This window comes from Schistocerca americana, chromosome 1 (genome assembly GCF_021461395.2).
Source record: "Schistocerca americana isolate TAMUIC-IGC-003095 chromosome 1, iqSchAmer2.1, whole genome shotgun sequence".
NCBI lineage: Eukaryota > Metazoa > Arthropoda > Insecta > Orthoptera > Acrididae > Schistocerca > Schistocerca americana.
This window is the reverse complement of record NC_060119.1, coordinates 693,665,958-693,683,959: the sequence shown is the minus strand read 5'-3', so window position 1 is coordinate 693,683,959 and position 18,002 is coordinate 693,665,958.

Below are 18,002 nucleotides of genomic sequence, written 5' to 3'. Positions count from 1 at the left end.
CTAAATGGAAATCACAGTGAAAATCAGAAACATTTTCTTTGCTCATTTAGCTATACCTTCCAGGTACTTCTCTACATAGTCGCCGCTCTGACTTCGACATTTGTCGGAGCGTTATACCAAATTTCCAACACCATCGTCATGGAAGGCAGGCGCCTGTGCTTTCCAATAATTCTCTGCGCTGTTATAAAGCGCGTAGTCTGCGCCCACGTGCTGTCGTAGTATCCAGAGTTTCATGTGAACAGAGATGTTACTCAGGACGAGCCAATTAGGGCTGTGTTGTGGGTGATCGAACACTTCCTATCGAAAAGGCTGCAGGAAGGTCTTCACTGCCCCTGCAGAGTGCGGCTGAGAACTGCAATGAAGAAGAAAGTGCTTGGCACTTGTGTTAGGCGGGCTGCATTCATTGAGACGAAACCTCTCATCGGCCCCTCCAACTTGGCCGTAGACATCGTTGTTCTACGCACCTTCACTCGCTCACAGTGCGCTCACAACAGAAAAGAGCGTCTTGATGCGATCGACGGTTATATTAGCGACACTGTCCAATACATCTGTGCAAAGCTTCATCGGGTTTTCACTGTGGTGTCCATTTCGCTCCCGATCGGAACTTACTTTCTGGACAACCCTCTTATTTAAGATTTTTTGTGATATACCACAATTTAACTCAGGATCTGTGAAAGGAACGTAATATATTTCTTATTTTTGTTGTAAATAGGTTTCATATATTCATTTTTTATATTTACTGCTTCCATGAGGATCTCCTCGCTGGATATCTAACCTAATGGCTTAACCGGCGGTGTGAATGTCGCGTGAACCGTGTAAATTTTGTTCTGTGAGATGTGTACGTGAAAAACAATACGTGTATTTTGTTCCTAAGGTGACAGCGCGGAAATTTTGATGTGTCGCCAATTTCCGATTCATGTAATATGCGACAGCCCAATGGTTATAACATGATAACGCTAAGAAAAGTGTTTACACGAATTTCACACAGATGGCGCACATGACTTCTGTTCTTCAGGTAACCATAGACCACTAAACCATCGTAAAATTTACGATTGCAGGTGGTACGGATTCGTGGTTCCCACTAATGTGGTGTTCTCAGTATAGGGAGTAAAACGGAACATATTTCAATGTGACGTATTATGGAACATTATGATTTTAATGAACTAGTGCATAAACTGTAAGTAATGACATCCTTTGAATAAAATATGAAGTATGGAAGACCGGGGCACATTGGCCGTAGGTGCATGATGGCTAAGTGGTATTATTTCATTAAACTGGCGTGCGAATACGCCACCTACCAATGAGGATGGCGTCAACGACACCATAGCCTTTCCGCAAACCCGTGTGTGCAGTTAGATGTCGAGCGAAGAAAGGCATGCATTTTATATTTTCTTGTTAGTGAAAGATACTTTGTAGTGCATGAGGAGACAGCGGTGTTAGTTATCAAGTAAGTACAAGGATTTAAGTCCATAGATTAAGGATGATTTTGGCACTTAATACAGCGATGAATGTTTAAAACGTTTCCGAAAACGATCTAAAATAATTTCAGTGTGGTGATGGGGTACAACGGCACACTTAGGTAGGAGCAGGTTGTTGCACTTGGCCAACATGACCCTCTGTACTTTGTAAGTAATCTTATTTACTTCAATTTATCCAACGTCAAAGTCTAGATCATACCGAATACAATTTTTACTTCAGCAAATTGTGTCCTGCATTAATTTTAAAGCAGTAACCCTACGTTGTTCTACTTTATAATTCTTTTAGTTTCACCGATACCTTTGTACATAACAAACAGACTCGACCCTAATGCGGGCTCTTCAATTGCTCACGAACACGATGATGTGCCTATACTGTCAGTGACACTGCCTCTTCAGTTAAACGTCACATCACCTGACCAACCGAGCCTAACAGCACCTGAAGAAGTCAGACCATTTGATAAATAGCAAGGAAGGTAAAAACAAACGAAAAAGAACTTCAACAGTGCTGACAGACAGACAAGAAAGAAAGCATTTTAAAGAAAAATACAGATGTAAAAAAAGAAAGATTCCTCAAATGAAACTCAGAAGGGAAGTAGGCTTTCCTAAGAAGATTTTTCAAGCTGAAGAAGATGAGGATGTGGATGCCCTGTGACGTAGGTGCCTTTCGCACACCAGTACAGGTGTGTATGGATTCAGGTGTTAGAAATGACGTTGAATAAGTTTTTTATGAATGTTTTAACTCTGAAAATCCTGTTGCGCATTCAGGCGAAGACTGCTAAAATTAGTCTTGACGTACTTTCATCTCTTATTACAACGATTATAACACAATTTATGGTTGTAGTTTTCGTCATAAAACTGTAGGAATTTGTATTAAAATAAACTTTGAAAATTAAATTCGATATATTTTCAGTTAAAGAAACTAATGCCGTAACGAAATTAAATGACAAAATCACACCGCCAATTTGTCCCGACAACTGAGCCGGCTTGCCATGTAGGTGGGGTAGCTTGGCCCAGGTAGCATTACTGTACCAAATATCTTTTATGAACGGACAAGCAGGGAGACGACGTAATTACTTTGTTATGAAGGTGCTGAAACAATATATGAATGTTTCCACATAAAAAGATTAACACAAACATTTAAAATACAAGCTGGAAAAAGTCAAAGGAAACATTGGTCAGCATGCCACAGGCTCCCCTACTACAATTTACGATGGTTCAGTAAAAATGTTTGTGGATTAAGGGACCAAACTGCTGAGGTCTTCGGTCCCTAGACTTATACACTACTTTAACTTATGCTAAGAACAACACACACGTCCATGGTCCATGCGAGAGGGAGGACTCAAACCTCCGGCCGGAGGGGCGTTCAGTAACAGTGTAACATATTCCCCATTTAATGTTCGAGTTAAAGAAATTTTTACAAATTAGGAAAAAAGCAAACTCCCTAATATGGGATGAAGGTAAAGGAAGCGAGATTTTCACGTAGAGTAACGATGTCTCAAAGCCATCTAAAATAGAACCACTGTGTTTTTCCATTCTTCTTCTCTTTCTTTTGTCTTTATCCCGTACCTACACACGGTCGGTAAGATTATTAGCGGATTTCGCATTGTTAATCTCATAGCGTGGACGAATGCCCTTCTTGTCACCACATCGTCATTCGTCGTATCGTGTGACTAGGGCCTCCCGTCGGGTAGACCGTTCGCAGGGTGCAAGTCTTTCGATTTGGCCCCACTTCGGCGACTTGCGCGTCGATAGGGATGAAATGATAATGATTAGGTCAAAACAACACCTAGTCCCTGAGCGGAGAAAATATCCGACCCAGCCGAGAATCGAACCCGAGCCCTTATGATTCATCGTCATCAAGAACATATATTTATTTAAAAGCTAGCCGCGCGGGGTAGCATTGGGGTCTAGGGCGCTTTGCCACGGTTCGCTCGGCTCCCCCCGTCGGAGGTATGAGTCCTACCGCGGGCAAGGGGGTTTTGTGTTGTCCTCAGCGTAAGTTAGTTTAATTTAGATTACGCAGAGTGTAAGCCTAGGGAACGATGATCTCAACAGTCTGGCCCATAGTCCTTACCTCAAATTTCCAAATTTATTTAAAAACTGATTGCCTGCAAAAGAATCTAGTTTTTAAGCGTAGTTACATGAGTAGGACTAAATATGTTCCTTAGTGTTAACAATAATCACGTATACATATCCTGTTAACTGCTTAGTTCCACATCATTTCGATAAAAGATGTCGCTCAAATGATCTACGGAACATATGACTATTATTGTAGGAGTTTTGTTGGTTGGTAACGCTCTTCATTGGGTATTCCTCAAAGCTCTGTGCATAAACTTATTCATCACAGTAAAATGAACACTATCGGTTTTCAGCAAGCCTCTGTACCACGTGATTGACGGTTGAGTGAGAAGTGTGGCTTACTTTGTGTGACGTACAGTTTACAGGAAGTAAATATGTTGAAAATAATTTTCATGTATAAAACTGACAATCTTAGGAGTATATAAATACAAAGTCTGAATTATTTGGTGAGTAGGTGCCATAATGTTTACAGACATGTTACAGCCTTCGAGTTCTCTAAGGAAATCAGAATTTATATTATGCATCACGTCACGTTTGACGGAGACCAAATGGATATATTTTGGACAGTTGTAGCCCCTCTACCGTCATCTTACACTGATAACAACTGATACGTGGCCGTGCTTGAAAACCGCTATTTTCGCGTAGCTACCAATTATTGTCTCCAGATCAGTGCGTGTTATGACAATGTGTTACCTGTCGTACCTGTGTCACAGACACTCATTGTAGACAGTGTGCAGATACTTTCAGTTCACTTTGTGTAATTCCAACACCAGGTGAACAGAGTATAAGGCGCTGTAACCTGCAATGTGTACTCCTCTCAGAATATAATCCTACAAATGCTGAGCTAAAATTCTTACAGCCGGCCGCTGTGGTCGAGCGGTTCTAGGCGCTTCAGTCCGGAACTACGCTGCTGCTACTGTCGCAGGTTCGAATCCTGCCTCGGGCATGTCCTTACGTTAGTTAGGTTTAAGTAGTTCTAAGTCTAGGGGACTGATGACCTCAGATGTTAAGTCCAATAATGCTTAGAGGCAATTGAACCATTTGAAAATTCTTACAGATGGCTTTAGAAGGTCCGGTGTTTAATATCCATCACTTTGAATAGCGATCCTAGCACAGCGTTATTGTCGTTCAACGCTTCTTTTACGGGTTGCTAACGTGATTTATGCTGACAGGCAGACTACTCGCACTGCTGGGTGTAACATGTGGGGAACACCTGACTATCGCTGCGCTTCATAGAACAGGATGAAGCTACTTAGTTTTGCTAGCCATTCCTCATTGACGCTTAACACGCCGCTCTCATTACACGTACTTTAAATTTACCCGGAATCGTACCAGTAATCCAACCTGCGCTGCCTTTGTAGTCGAATAAAGTAGCCACTTGACTTCTAAACGACCTTGTTAGCAGAAAAAGCGATACGTTTCGTTTGCACTGGTCATAAGGCTAGTAATTCAGAAGAAAGGAAGGACAGGGTGGGCTCACAGAGTTAACATTGTTGAATATCAAGTTCATTTGCTAAAACTATCACAATTATTCCAATATGTTAAATTCCGCACTAAATATGAAACATACCGTAACGCTTGAGTCTGAGTTAATGTAATGCTAAAATGTGAAGAATGCTCAACTAAATGCAACGGAGGGATTTATGACATTATTTTTGCGATGCTAAGTAAAAAATATAAATTAAGGTAAGTTCGTCACTGTTACCAGGTGCGATACAAATATTTTTACATTGCTCAAAAGTAATTTGGATGTCAGTAGATCAACCCAAGCAGGACGGCATGTTTCTTGTCACTAAACTCTGAATACGTAGAAAGACCATACATTCCTCTGTCATTTAGATTGCACGTTAAATACCTCTTCCCCCTTCTTCCTTCCTTCCCCACTTCGACCACCAGTCCCACCAAATAACTGCATGAATCACGATCTGCGGTGTAGAGCGACGGTCACATCTCTACTGATGCACAAATTTTGTAACTGAAGCACTGTGATGATCAAAACTACTTTTTACTCTCATCAACGTGTGATGAAGCATATGTATAATTTACTCAGTGGTGTCATACATAACGAAAATATAATGTTCTTTTCTGGTTACTTCTTGTAATCCCTACGATATTAACTCACAGAAGAGTGGTAACTTTATTTGACATACATTTCGACAATATATTATACGCTCCCCTTTGAAACTTGTGTGTGACAGTGTACCTGCAATAAGATTAAATACTTCTTCGTAGAAAATGATGGATTATACTTTACTGTTCTGAATAGGTCTGAAAAAGCGGAGCAGGGCTAATAATATCTACAACAAGCCTGATATAGTGACATAAACACCCGGCTCGAATAGCAGTTTCAAAAAAGTAAAATACGTTGACGTGCAGAACATGTGAATTTATGCTGCCACACAAGGGAACCAACAGAACACACAGCCAAATCTGTTCTCAATATCACAATTATTCAGAATTTATGCTTGGTGTTTTAATGAAGCTGTATTCATCTGCAGAAATTACATTATTCGACCATATTAGTGCCGGCACTGGTTTTGATAAACAAATAACTCTTCATTAGGACGCTTTATTGATACAAAATCACTGATTACCAATGTCTTGCATTTGACAGTTGCGACACGCTTTCGGGTAGAATTAAACTGTCGCATCGGTTTATGAGCAAAAAGGGAAGTACGTAAGGCCTTGCCGTTTTGTCCATCATTATTTGGATTTTCTCTGCAAGACCGAGGTGGTTTCCTCTTAACGTATCTAATGGGAATCACTGCTTAATTTGATGTAATCTTCGTTAGTTTCGTATCATTTTAAGATAGCTCTGCTTAACGTTGCTGGACTGCGCTACCGTTCTGTTACTGCTGACTCTGGAAATAATTATCCATATTCTGCGGATATTACGTTGCAATGCACTTTTGCCAGATTAAGAGTACACAGACGTGTGTAATTCGCTTCGCGATCACTGCGTTTTCCGGGTGAGGCACCCAGGAACCTCATAAAGACTGGCTAAGGATGTCAGCCTGTCAGTGCTTCACCGCTTCTTTTCGGACGCTGAAAAAAAAATCTTTCCTACAGACCTTAACTACCACTCTAGGAGAAAGGATATAGGAAACGATGATTTACCACATCCAACGCATCGTTTTCAGAATAAATCCTTCACTATACAACGTAACGAACGGTGAAGTGAAAATTCATTACAGATTAATACACTCATTCGTCAGCGAAACATCTTTTGGCGGTTAGTCACAACCATTTTTTATTTTTTAAACTTTTTTGTTTGTTCTGAACGAGTGGTTTTGCCGGAAAACCGATTGTCATAATATGCAAAGATGACCAACGATGAAGTTCCTGAATGTGTTTAACTTTGTTTTGTACAACTGTTTGCTTACTGCTTGTAAATGATGAACAGAAAGTATGGTAGAAGGAGCGAAATTTGTTCCATGTTCACTATAGGACTGTGTAGGATTTCAGAATCTGCATGTAGATTAAATCTTCTTTTATTAATGTCCTCCATCATCCTTAACGTTTCATCTTAACATTTCAAATTACGGAGAACGTTTCTTCAGCTTGACTCATATGGAGTTTTCACACTCACATCAAGGTCACGACGACACCGGACAAGAATGGCGATAAAGAAATATTTATGCATACGTTAAAACACGCACAGTTCTTCAACAGATGAAAGTTCCTAAAACAATTAGGTAAAGCAAGAGTGCTTAAATCAGACACGACAGACATTTTGATGTATTTCAACGAAGAGAAAAATTTACGTTAGGGGGAAAGTATTGTACTATCAGTTCAAGTCTACCGTATCTATTCTTTCGATCTTTTAATTATATCGCAGGTTTAATAGAAATACGGAAATTGTTGTTAGATGCTTCATTCCGTCAGACCGGTCTCCGATTACATTCAAAACAGAAATGAATAAATTGCTGTTAGCCATGAATGTTGTAATGTTTCCTTTAGAGAGACGAAGAAATACGACTGTTACGAGAATTGCAGCCCCTCAGCTCTTAATTAGGAACGTTAGCATTTTCAATTCGATGTTATTCCGCTCGTTAACAAAATTAATGAGCTCGCTAGCATAGTCGTTTTATGAAATTTTAATGGGCGGCAGAGGAATCCCAAGATCAATTCCTAATTAGGACCTGACTGTGGCGCGTCGTTGTCGTCGTCGTCGTCGTCGTGTGCACGCAACACTCCCTGCCCGGCGCATTCTGGTATTATTATCGATGTGGCGCCTCCAACTCAGGGGAGCCACGGCGACAGAAAAGTCTTAATAAACGAGGCCTCCACGGAAGCTGCGCATTCCGCAGCGGAAGAAACCGTCACTGGCGAGGAGAACGCCTTTAAGAAACGAACCTTTAATAACGTTTTCTCTCTCGCTGCCAATTGTGCGCTTGTAGAATTTTCGCACGCCACTTTTAGCTTACGGAGCGACTCGTAAAGTGGTACTTTAAAGTGATCTTTTGTAATTCTAACTAATTTCTGTGCTTTCCAATATTACTTTGGGCTAAAAGTCTTAAGAATAATTTCAGGATTCAATTATTAACGCTGGTCCTTTCAAGCTGGAAATTTTACTCAATTATCTGTGCGTAATTTCTATTTCTTAGGGAGAAATTTCCGTTAATAGCTGGCAGCACTGAGGCACAGCCCTCTGACTACATTAACCCATTGCTCCGTCTCCGAGGCAAGAACGACTAACACTATAGTTATAAGTAAACTGTTTTCTAAATTAGATGAACAATTTCAGGCCGATATGAACTCACTGCGTCGCTATCCTTTAATATTCTTTTCTATTTTTCACTCATTTCGAACAACACTAACAGCAATACCTGTCATAAAAGATTTATCCAAGGTCTACCTCAGCGGATATCGAGTGGTCAAAAGATGACGTCTCCACTTGCAGTTCACATCGCAGAGTTCTGACATATTGTTATGAAAAACTGAGGAGGAATTCGTCCCATTCCATTGATGTAGAATGTTAAATATGTGTTTAAATTATGAGTCTGTCTGTGACTGGTGTTTATGCAGTATGCTATTATCTTACTTAGTGTCTCTAATGACACTCCATGGAGTTCCTCTACGCGGTACCAACGTTTATGCTCCTCTACAATTTTTGTGTAAATCCTCCACCAACAATGGGGAGTATATGGACAACTGGAATGTATGTGGCAACGGTATTACTTTCAGAACAGCAGTGGAGAAGACAGTTACTAAAGCTTTGTGTGGGGTACTATGGAATGATAATATCCGGCAGGACACTAATAAAGGAAAGTTTCCAAGTGTGGTGGAGAACACAGTCCTGTAGGAGCAGAGATGTGGCCTTGAACAAGGAAAGATCTAGAACAGCGGAAATCGACTGTATGACAAGATATCTCCAGGTAACAAGGCAAGGTAGTATACGAAATGAGGAGATATGGAGTCGAATGGAGATAACGCGCTCCATGACAAAAACTTTGGAGAATAGGCCTCTTCTGTACCACGGGCAGATACTCTTTTGCCTAGTCAATATGTGGCCAAGGAAGACTAAACTGAGAGCCGTCCGAAAGAAGGAGAGGAAAGCCACTGCCAACAGAGGAAAAGCAAATGCAGAAAGTATGGAAAACAGAAATCAAAGATCGAATTACTGGAATGAAACAGTTCTGTTAAAAGGGTAGCAAATGAAGTTCTGTGCACTTTGCTTAAAGTTTCCTATGAATGATAAATATTTCACTTTCCTTTCGAGATCACGATTGTAATATTATGCTCAGACTATACCGCTGATAGATCATCTGTAAAACGTATTCAAATACCAGAGGCCCCATTTTCATATCCTACAAATCGTAACTAACAATGCTGTGTATAATTTAATGAGTGGATTCACCGGCGTGCCATAATTTCCAGTCGGAGAAGAAATCTGATTTTCAACTGCGTCGGTAATCGAAACAATAATTCACTGTTTGTGTTGAACTACGTTAAATCTGGAACAACTCAGAGTTCAAAATTACTGTTGCTATTCACGCTAACATTTGTTGCAATTTCGGCCACATGATTTACAGTTCACCAGCGGTCTATAACGGCGTGCATGTATGCATTTCTGATAGGGCTGTCAATACCGGAACACGCCGCATATGTACTGGACGCTCCGATTCCCAGCCGTATTGACGGGTACCTGGTGACCCGTAAATATCACAACTATAAACGCGCGTGCATATACCAATATTTTCCTTATGAGGCTAAAAACTACTCGAATCCTGGCAGTGAATGTATAAATAACTTTCACAACCAACCGCACTTTTCTTGACTTCACCGGCATCTGTTATAAATGTCAAAAACTCCAAATACTCTTAATATCAAGTCGCGATCTCAGAACTCAGTCCTGTGCATTTTACACACTCTGAAAGCTGACTGTATGGTTGTGCCAACTGATGGCCCTTACTTAACCACAACACTAGTTACGTTACCGTGTGCATACGACCAACTCGTCGTGTGGCGCTATTGGGGCGCAGATGAGCTGTAAATTATCTTTCCAGAGTTTAGCTGCCGGCCGAAGTGGCCGTGCGGTTAAAGGCGCTGCAGTCTGGAACCGCAAGACCGCTACGGTCGCAGGTTCGAATCCTGCCTCGGGCATGGATGTTTGTGATGTCCTTAGATTAGTTAGGTTTAACTAGTTCTAAGTTCTAGGGGACTAATGACCTCAGCAGTTGAGTCCCATAGTGCCATTTGAACCAGAGTTTAGCTCACTACTTCAATATTTACCCTGAGATGGTAACCATACTGTGACAAACTGCCATAAGTTTCCATCTTCAACATCGAGAATGAGATTTTCACTCTGCAGCGGAGTGTGCGCTGATATGAAACTTCCTGGCAGATTAAAACTATGTGCCGGACCAAGACTCGAACTCGGGACCTTTGCCTTTCGCAGACAGGTGCTCTACCAACTGAGTTACCCAAGCACGACTCACGCCCCCTCCTCACAGCCATAATTCCGCCAGTACCTCGCCTCCTACCTTCCAAACTTTACAGAAGCTCTCCTGCGAACCCTGCACAACTAGCACTCCTGAGAGCAAGGATATTGCGGAGACATGGCTTAGCCATAGGCAAAGGTCCCAAGTTCGAGTCTCGGTCCGGCACACAGTTTTAATCTGCCAGGAAGTTTCATCCAAAATGACTTTTTCACTCTACAGCCGAGAGTGCACTAATACGAAATTTCCCGGCGGATTCAACCAGCATGTCCACGGTGGGACTCGAATTCGGGACTCTGCCATTTGTGAGCGAGAGCTCTTGCGACTGAGTAACCTATATCGGACCGACAGATCCTCTGCACAGCATTTCTTCCGCCAGTACTTCGTCACCTACCTTCACCACTACTGTGCAACTTGGAGGTGAGGTGGGCTACTGCCGGAAGAAAAGCTATGAGGAGGGGTTGTAATTCGTGCTTGGGTATCTCAGACGGAGCACTTGCCCACGATATGCAAAGATCACGAGTTTGAGACTCGGTCCGGCCCGAAGGTTTAATCCGTTTGTAAGATTCACTTCTCCAGCATTACTTAATTGATATACAACTCATTACAAGTATGTAAAGGAAAAGTAAGTGAAAAGACTGATAATTACAGTAGATGTAAGCAAATTGGAGCTGAATGTGAAATTTAGAACGGGGGGGAAATACTTGTAATATAACAATCGTTTTATGATTAATTCACATTAATTCCATGTATATGTAGTATGTTTGCTGTTGCACTTTCCTGTTATTTAATATCCAGACCGTTTTCGACCCGAGGCCATTATCTTGTATTTACATAGTATCAAAGAGTAAAGCAAGCGCATTTACTGCAGACATCCTGAAACCATTACCACAGTTGCGGAACCACCACCAAGATGTTATAAATGCAGGACAACAAAAGTAGTGTTATACCTGCAAGTCCTTCAACTATTTTGTATTGGTGTGACACTCATCTGCTAACCACGTAATAAAAGTCATGGAACTCTGAGCTGCTAAGAAACATGTAACTAATAAAAACAAAACTGCATATGTAAATAATGATAGGTAAAATATAAGAAAGGAAGATTAAGAACCATGAAACCATTAGTCATAAATTAACATATTAACGTCGACTAGAGATGGACGAGGAAGGAAATTAGCCGCATATTTTCAAACGAACTATTCCGACCTTGACATTTGTCAGTTTAGCGAACCAATGGTGGACCTAAATATATAAATATGGCTGGTGATTTAACACCTCTCGTTCCGAATACCGGCCCCTCCCGCCGCAGGTTCGAGTCCTTCCTTGGGCATGGGTGTGTGTGTGTGTGTGTGTGTGTGTGTGTGTGTTCAAAAATGGCTCTGAGCACTATGGGACTTAACAGCTGTGGTCATCAGTCCCCTAGAACTTAGAACTACTTAAACCTAACTAACCTAAGGACATCACACACATCCATGCCCGAGGCAGGATTCGAACCTGCGACCGGAGCAGTCGCACGGCTCCGGACTGCACGCCTAGAACCTCGAGACCACCGCGGCCGGCTGTGTGTGTGTGTGTGTGTGTGTGTGTGTGTGTGTGTGTTGTTCTTAGCATAGGTTAGTTTAAGTAGTGTGGAAGTCTAGGGACCGATGACCTCATCAGTTTGGTCCCTTAAGACTTCACACACATTTGAACAGTTGTTCCTAATGCAAGTCCATTGTCCTACCAAAGAAACAAGACGGAAAGTATGTACGTTTTGGCGTTAAGCACGCAAATGAAAGTGAGAACCAAAGATTCTGCACCAACACTCCAGCGATATCATAAGAACCTCGTATTGTTTGAGATAAATCTTTAACAAACTAATATACACTAATGAGGCAAAATATTACTACTGCACGTTGTGAGATCGAATTGCCGCTTGTCGAGGTTGCGGGCACAAGACGTTGAGAGAAAAATGCAGGGTGGTTATAACTAAAGATCCAGTTTCAAAAAGCTGTAAAGAAAGAACACTGCCAGAATGACGTCTAATTTGAACGGAATATTATAGTAAAAGACTGAAACGTTATGGGAAGAAAATTAACGAAAATTCTCTAATTAAATGGCGCTGTATGCGTTACAACGCAAATGTGTTCAGCTATAAATGATACGCAATACGACGGCTACGACATGAATTGCACATAAGACCAACCATACTATGAAATGTACGTGACCACACAACTCTGACGAGATTGCATCATGAATCAGTGGAAACGTGTCACCTCTGGGGGTGAATCACGTACCTCGGTACACAGGTTGGTGGTCGTGTCGAGATTGATCGTCGTGCAGACCAACTGCTATTCGAAATACGCGGCGCGCAACTCACACTGCCAGTAGATGCAGTGTCATGCTGAGAGAGACATTCATGTGAGTTTGCATTGGACCTGTGGTAGTAATTGAGCGCATCATGAAAGCTGTGTATTTGAGAACAGTATTATGTGGACAGTACCGCCAACCATCTGCATCCTTTGATGCTTAATGCCTTCCTCTACAGCAATGGCGTCCTCCAGCAAGATAGCTGCCGTGTCAAAGACCTGAATTTTCTCATATTGAGAAATTAGAGAGACCGACCTGTTTTACTTGGTAAAAACTTTCTGAAGCCTAGATTGCATAAATATTTCCTTATTTACCGATTTTACCAGACTTTGCTGTCATCTTCAGGTCATCAGAAATTTTTGTCGTAAATCGGGTTCATTTTCAATTGGTGGGAGGCTCCAGCTCAAAATGAACATGTTTCATAACAAAAATTTTTGAAGATTTGAAGATGGCAGCAAATTGTGTTGAAACCAGTTGTTGTAAATATAGAAATTTTCATGCGGTTTTGGCTTTGGAAAGTTTTTACCCCGTGTAAAGGCCATACAAGTGCCCCAGTGGTTTGAAGAGCATGACAGTGAATCGTATTTATGTTTTGACCACCAAATTCATCCAACTAAGCCCGATGGAACACATGTGCTTGCCAGCTCCGTGCCCATAAACCACCTGCTCATAATTTACATGAATTAGTGTGACCTATGTTTAGTTATCTTGTGTCAGGTACTTCCAGAAACATACGAAGGACTTAACGATCTGTGGCACACAGAATCGCTCCTGTATTAGTTCTGAATGTGATCCAACCTACTGTTAAGATCGTGGTTATGATGTTTTGGTTCATCAGTGTACGTACTAGTTGATCATACGTACAGATGATGGAAGATGGTGCAGATCTGTACATGCCTGTATCAGTGCGAATGATAATCCTATATGAAGAGCACGAGGCAAAAATGATGATAGTCAATTTTTTCCCATTTTCAGGTTAGGGCAGGAATTTGTAGCTCAAATACGGCCGAATTTGTAGGGGGTGTACACGGAAGAATGCTGGCAGTTACTAAGTTATTTGTCATTTTATTTTTGTTGTGCACGGTAAAACCGATGAATGTCATCTGTGTTCACGGCACATATGATGAGAGTCATTTCATAAGGTTGGCAAAACCTGATTGATCAGGAGTTCAACATGCTGTCTTCATTCTTTTGTTTACTTTGTGTTTGTGGTTAGAAAATTGCCAAAGTTTATAGCTTGTGTTCTCGGTAGTATGTTTTGTGAAAATGACTGAATTAAGTGAGTCAAGTGTGGATGAAGATTGTGAAAACGTCAGTAAACCTAGCACAAAGAAGAGAAAATCCCATGGAGGGGTAATAAATGTGATGAAAAAACTTAAAGTGTGTACTCACGAAACTGGGCCCGATTGCAGATGTAAAAGACTACAGTGTTTTGATAGAGTTTGTGAAGGTGATGGTTGGTTGGTTGGTTGGTTTAGGGATGAAAGGAACCAAACTGCAGAGGTCATCAGTCCCTTTTTGCAAAATGCTAAAAATACCCACAGAGAATGAAATATGTTCAACAGAATAGGAGACAGACGACACAGAACAAAAGAAACGTAGACAAGGACCAGACAAAACAAAATAAAATCACACGGAGTGGGACGGTGGTTGGCCGACCATAGGAACAAAAAAAAAAGGAAAAGCCAACCACCGAAAACACATTAAAAACTGAGTTTAAAACCGTAGGCCAAAGGCCAGAATCAACACAAAACAATCAATTAAAACAGAAACACTCAGATTAAATGATAAAAACGCCCTGCCCGAATAAAACGTAAAACTAAGTCAGCCATAGCAGAGTCATCTGTTAAAAGGGCAGGGAGCGAGTCAGGCAGTGGGAACGACTGCCTGAGCACAACTAAAAGTGGACAGTCTAATAAAATGTGGACCACTGTCAAAACGGAGCCGCAGCGACATAAAGGTGGGCCCTCACGTCGCAATAGGTGGCCGTGCGTCATCCATGTGTGCCCAATACGCAGCTGGCACAGGACAACAGACTCCTTACGAGAGACCCGCAAGGAGGACCGCCACACATCGATCGTCTCCTTAACAGCCCGCAGCTTATTCGGGGATGTCAGGCCACGCCACTCATCAGCCCACATCCCAAGCACCTTACGGCGCAACACCAACTGCTGATCGCGAGCCGTGAGGCCGATCTCCAAAGCCGGGGCGTCGATCGCCCCTTTGGCCAGCCTGTCAACACGTTCGTTCCCCGGGATGCCCCCTGGCGTCCAAACAAAGACCACCGAACGACCAGAACGGGTAATGGCGGAAACAGACTCCTGAACAGAGGACACCAGAGGAGAAGAGGCATAGCAACGGTCGATGGCCTGGAGGCTGCTCAGGGAGTCACTGCAGATGACGATGGACATACCTGAGCAGGAACGCATATGCTCAAGAGCGCGCAATATGGCCACAAGCTCTGCAGTAAAAATACTGCAGCCAGCCGGCAAGGAGCGCTGTTCAACATGTGCAGCGTGAGCAAAAGCGTAGGCAGTGCGACCATCAACCAGGGAACCATCAGTCTCACAGCCCAAAAATGAGGCGAGGAGCGCAAGAAAACGGCGACGCAGGGGTCCCTGTGCCAAGTCCAGACGGACGGTCGGCCGGGGCAAACACCATGGTGGCGTAGGTGCACGGACTCGAAAGGGGGGCAGAAGAGGGAATGACTCCAGTTCCGACAGCAGGGACTGGACGCGGACAGCTATGGAAAGCCCAGACCTAGGTCGCCGTTCGGGCAGATGGAGGACCATGGCAGGGAAAAGCAGGCGACGATTGGGATGGCCCGGCGAGCAATGCACGTGGACAGCATAGTCGGCGAGCAGTCGATGGCGGCGAATCCGCAGCGGGGGAACCCCGGCCTCCACCAGGAGACTATCCACGGGGCTCGTACGAAAAGCGCCAGTTGCAAGCCGAACGCCACAGTGGTGTATGGGGTCTAACAACTTCAACACTGAGGGTGATGCAGACCCATAGGCCAGGCTCCCATAATCAAGCCTGGACTGCACAAGGGCTCTGTATAATCGCAACAGCATGCAGCGATCCGCACCCCAAGAGGTGTGGCCCAGGCAACGGAGTGCATTGAGGTGCCGCCAGGACTTTTGCTTCAGCTGAGTAATATGAGGAACCCATATGAGCCGGGCATCAAAGACGAGTCCTAAGAAGCGGCAAATGTCCACCACGTCAAGCAGGTGGCCGTCGAGGTAAAGTTCAGGATGAGGGTGGACCGTCCGACGCCTGCAGAAGTGCATAACTCGAGTCTTGGCTGCAGAGAACTGAAAACCACGAGTCAGAGCCCATAATGCTGCCTTGTGAACGACTACTTGCAGCCTGCGTTCGGCGACTCCCGTAGCCATGGAGCTAAATGAGATGCAGAAGTCGTCGGCATACAAAGAGGAGACACCGACGACCCCACGGCTGCAGCCAGACCATTAATGGCCACTAGAAATAAGGAGACGCTCAACACCGAGCCCTGCGGCACCCCATTTTCCTGTATATAAGATGAACTAGAGGCGGCACCCACTTGCACCCGGAAAGAGCGGCGCAATAAAAAGGTTTGAAGAAAAGCCGGGAGCTGACCACGAAGACCCCACCCATGCAACGTAGCAAGGATGTTATGCCTCCATGTGGTGTCATACGCCTTCCGCAGATCAAAAAAGACAGAAACGAGATGCTGACGTCGGGCAAAGGCCGTACGGATAGCGGATTCCAGCCGCACCAAATTGTCCGCTGCAGACCGGCCCCGACGGAAGCCACCCTGGGATGGAGCAAGGAGACTCAAGGACCCAACACAAACGCCGCCCCACCATCCGTTCGAGCAATTTGCACAGAACGTTGGTGAGGGTAATGGAACGATAGCTGTCCACCGCCAGCGGGTCCGCACTGGGCTTCAAGATGGGGACAATAAGATCCTGTCACCATTGCGACGGGAACACGCCCTCACTCCAAATGCGGTTAAAGATGGTGAGGATGTGTCTCTGGCAGTCCCTGGAGAGATGCTTCAGCATCTGTGCGTGGATGCAGTCTGGTCCTGGTGCCGTATCAGGGCAGTCGGCGAGGGCAGCGAGGAATTCCCTCTCGCTGAAAGGAGCATTGTATTTTTCAGAACGACGCGTGTGGAATGATAACGGCGTCTGCTCGGCTCGCTCCTTGAGAGAGCGAAAGGCGGGGGGATAAGTTGCAGTCGCAGAGCTCTGAGCAAAGTGCGCAGCAAGGTGTTCAGCAATGGCGGCAACGTCCGTGCAGACAGCGCCGTCCAAGGAAATCCCAGGGACACCCATAGGGGCTGGTATCCATAAATCCGCCGGATCCGGGACCACACGAGCGAGGGGGAAAGACAGGAGCCCAAGGATGAGACATACCTCTCCCAGCACTCCTGCTTACGCCGTGTGGTAAGGCAACGGGCCAAGGCACGGAATCTCTTAAAGGCGATGAGGGTCTCTAGAGACGGGTGCCGCCTATGACGCTGGAGAGCCCGCCTACGGTCGCGAATAGCCTCAGCAATCTCTGGCGACCACCAAGGGACAGCCTTCCTCCGAGGGAGTCTAGAAGAGCGGGGGATGGCAGCCTCGGCCGCCGAAATGATTGACGTGGTTAAGACACGGACCACCGCGTCAATGTCACCCTGTGGGGGAGACTCAATGGTTGCAGCGGAAGTAAAAGCCGGCCAGTCAGCCCTGTGGAGAGCCCAGCGGGGCAGGCGCCCAGAAGTATGACACTGGGGCAGTGACAAATAGATGGGAAAATGGTCACTACCACACAGGTCAGGATGCACTCTCCAGTGGCGGGATGGGACAAGTCTGGGGCTGCAAAGAGAGAGATCGATGGCCGAGAACGAGGCGTGGGCCACACTGAAATGCGTGGGAGCACCGTTGTTCAAGAGGCTAAGGTCGAGCTGAGCCAACAAATGTTCCACGGTACGACCGCGGTCATCAGAGACAGTCCCACCCCATAGAGGGTTGTGGGCATTGAAATCGCCCAGCAACAAGAAAGGTGGCGGCAATTGGGTTACGAGTGCAGGCAGGACAGGCAGCGTGACATCACCATCCGGTGGAAGGTAAAGACTGCAGACGGTAATAGCCCGTGGCGTCCACACCCTAACAGCGACAGCCTCTAA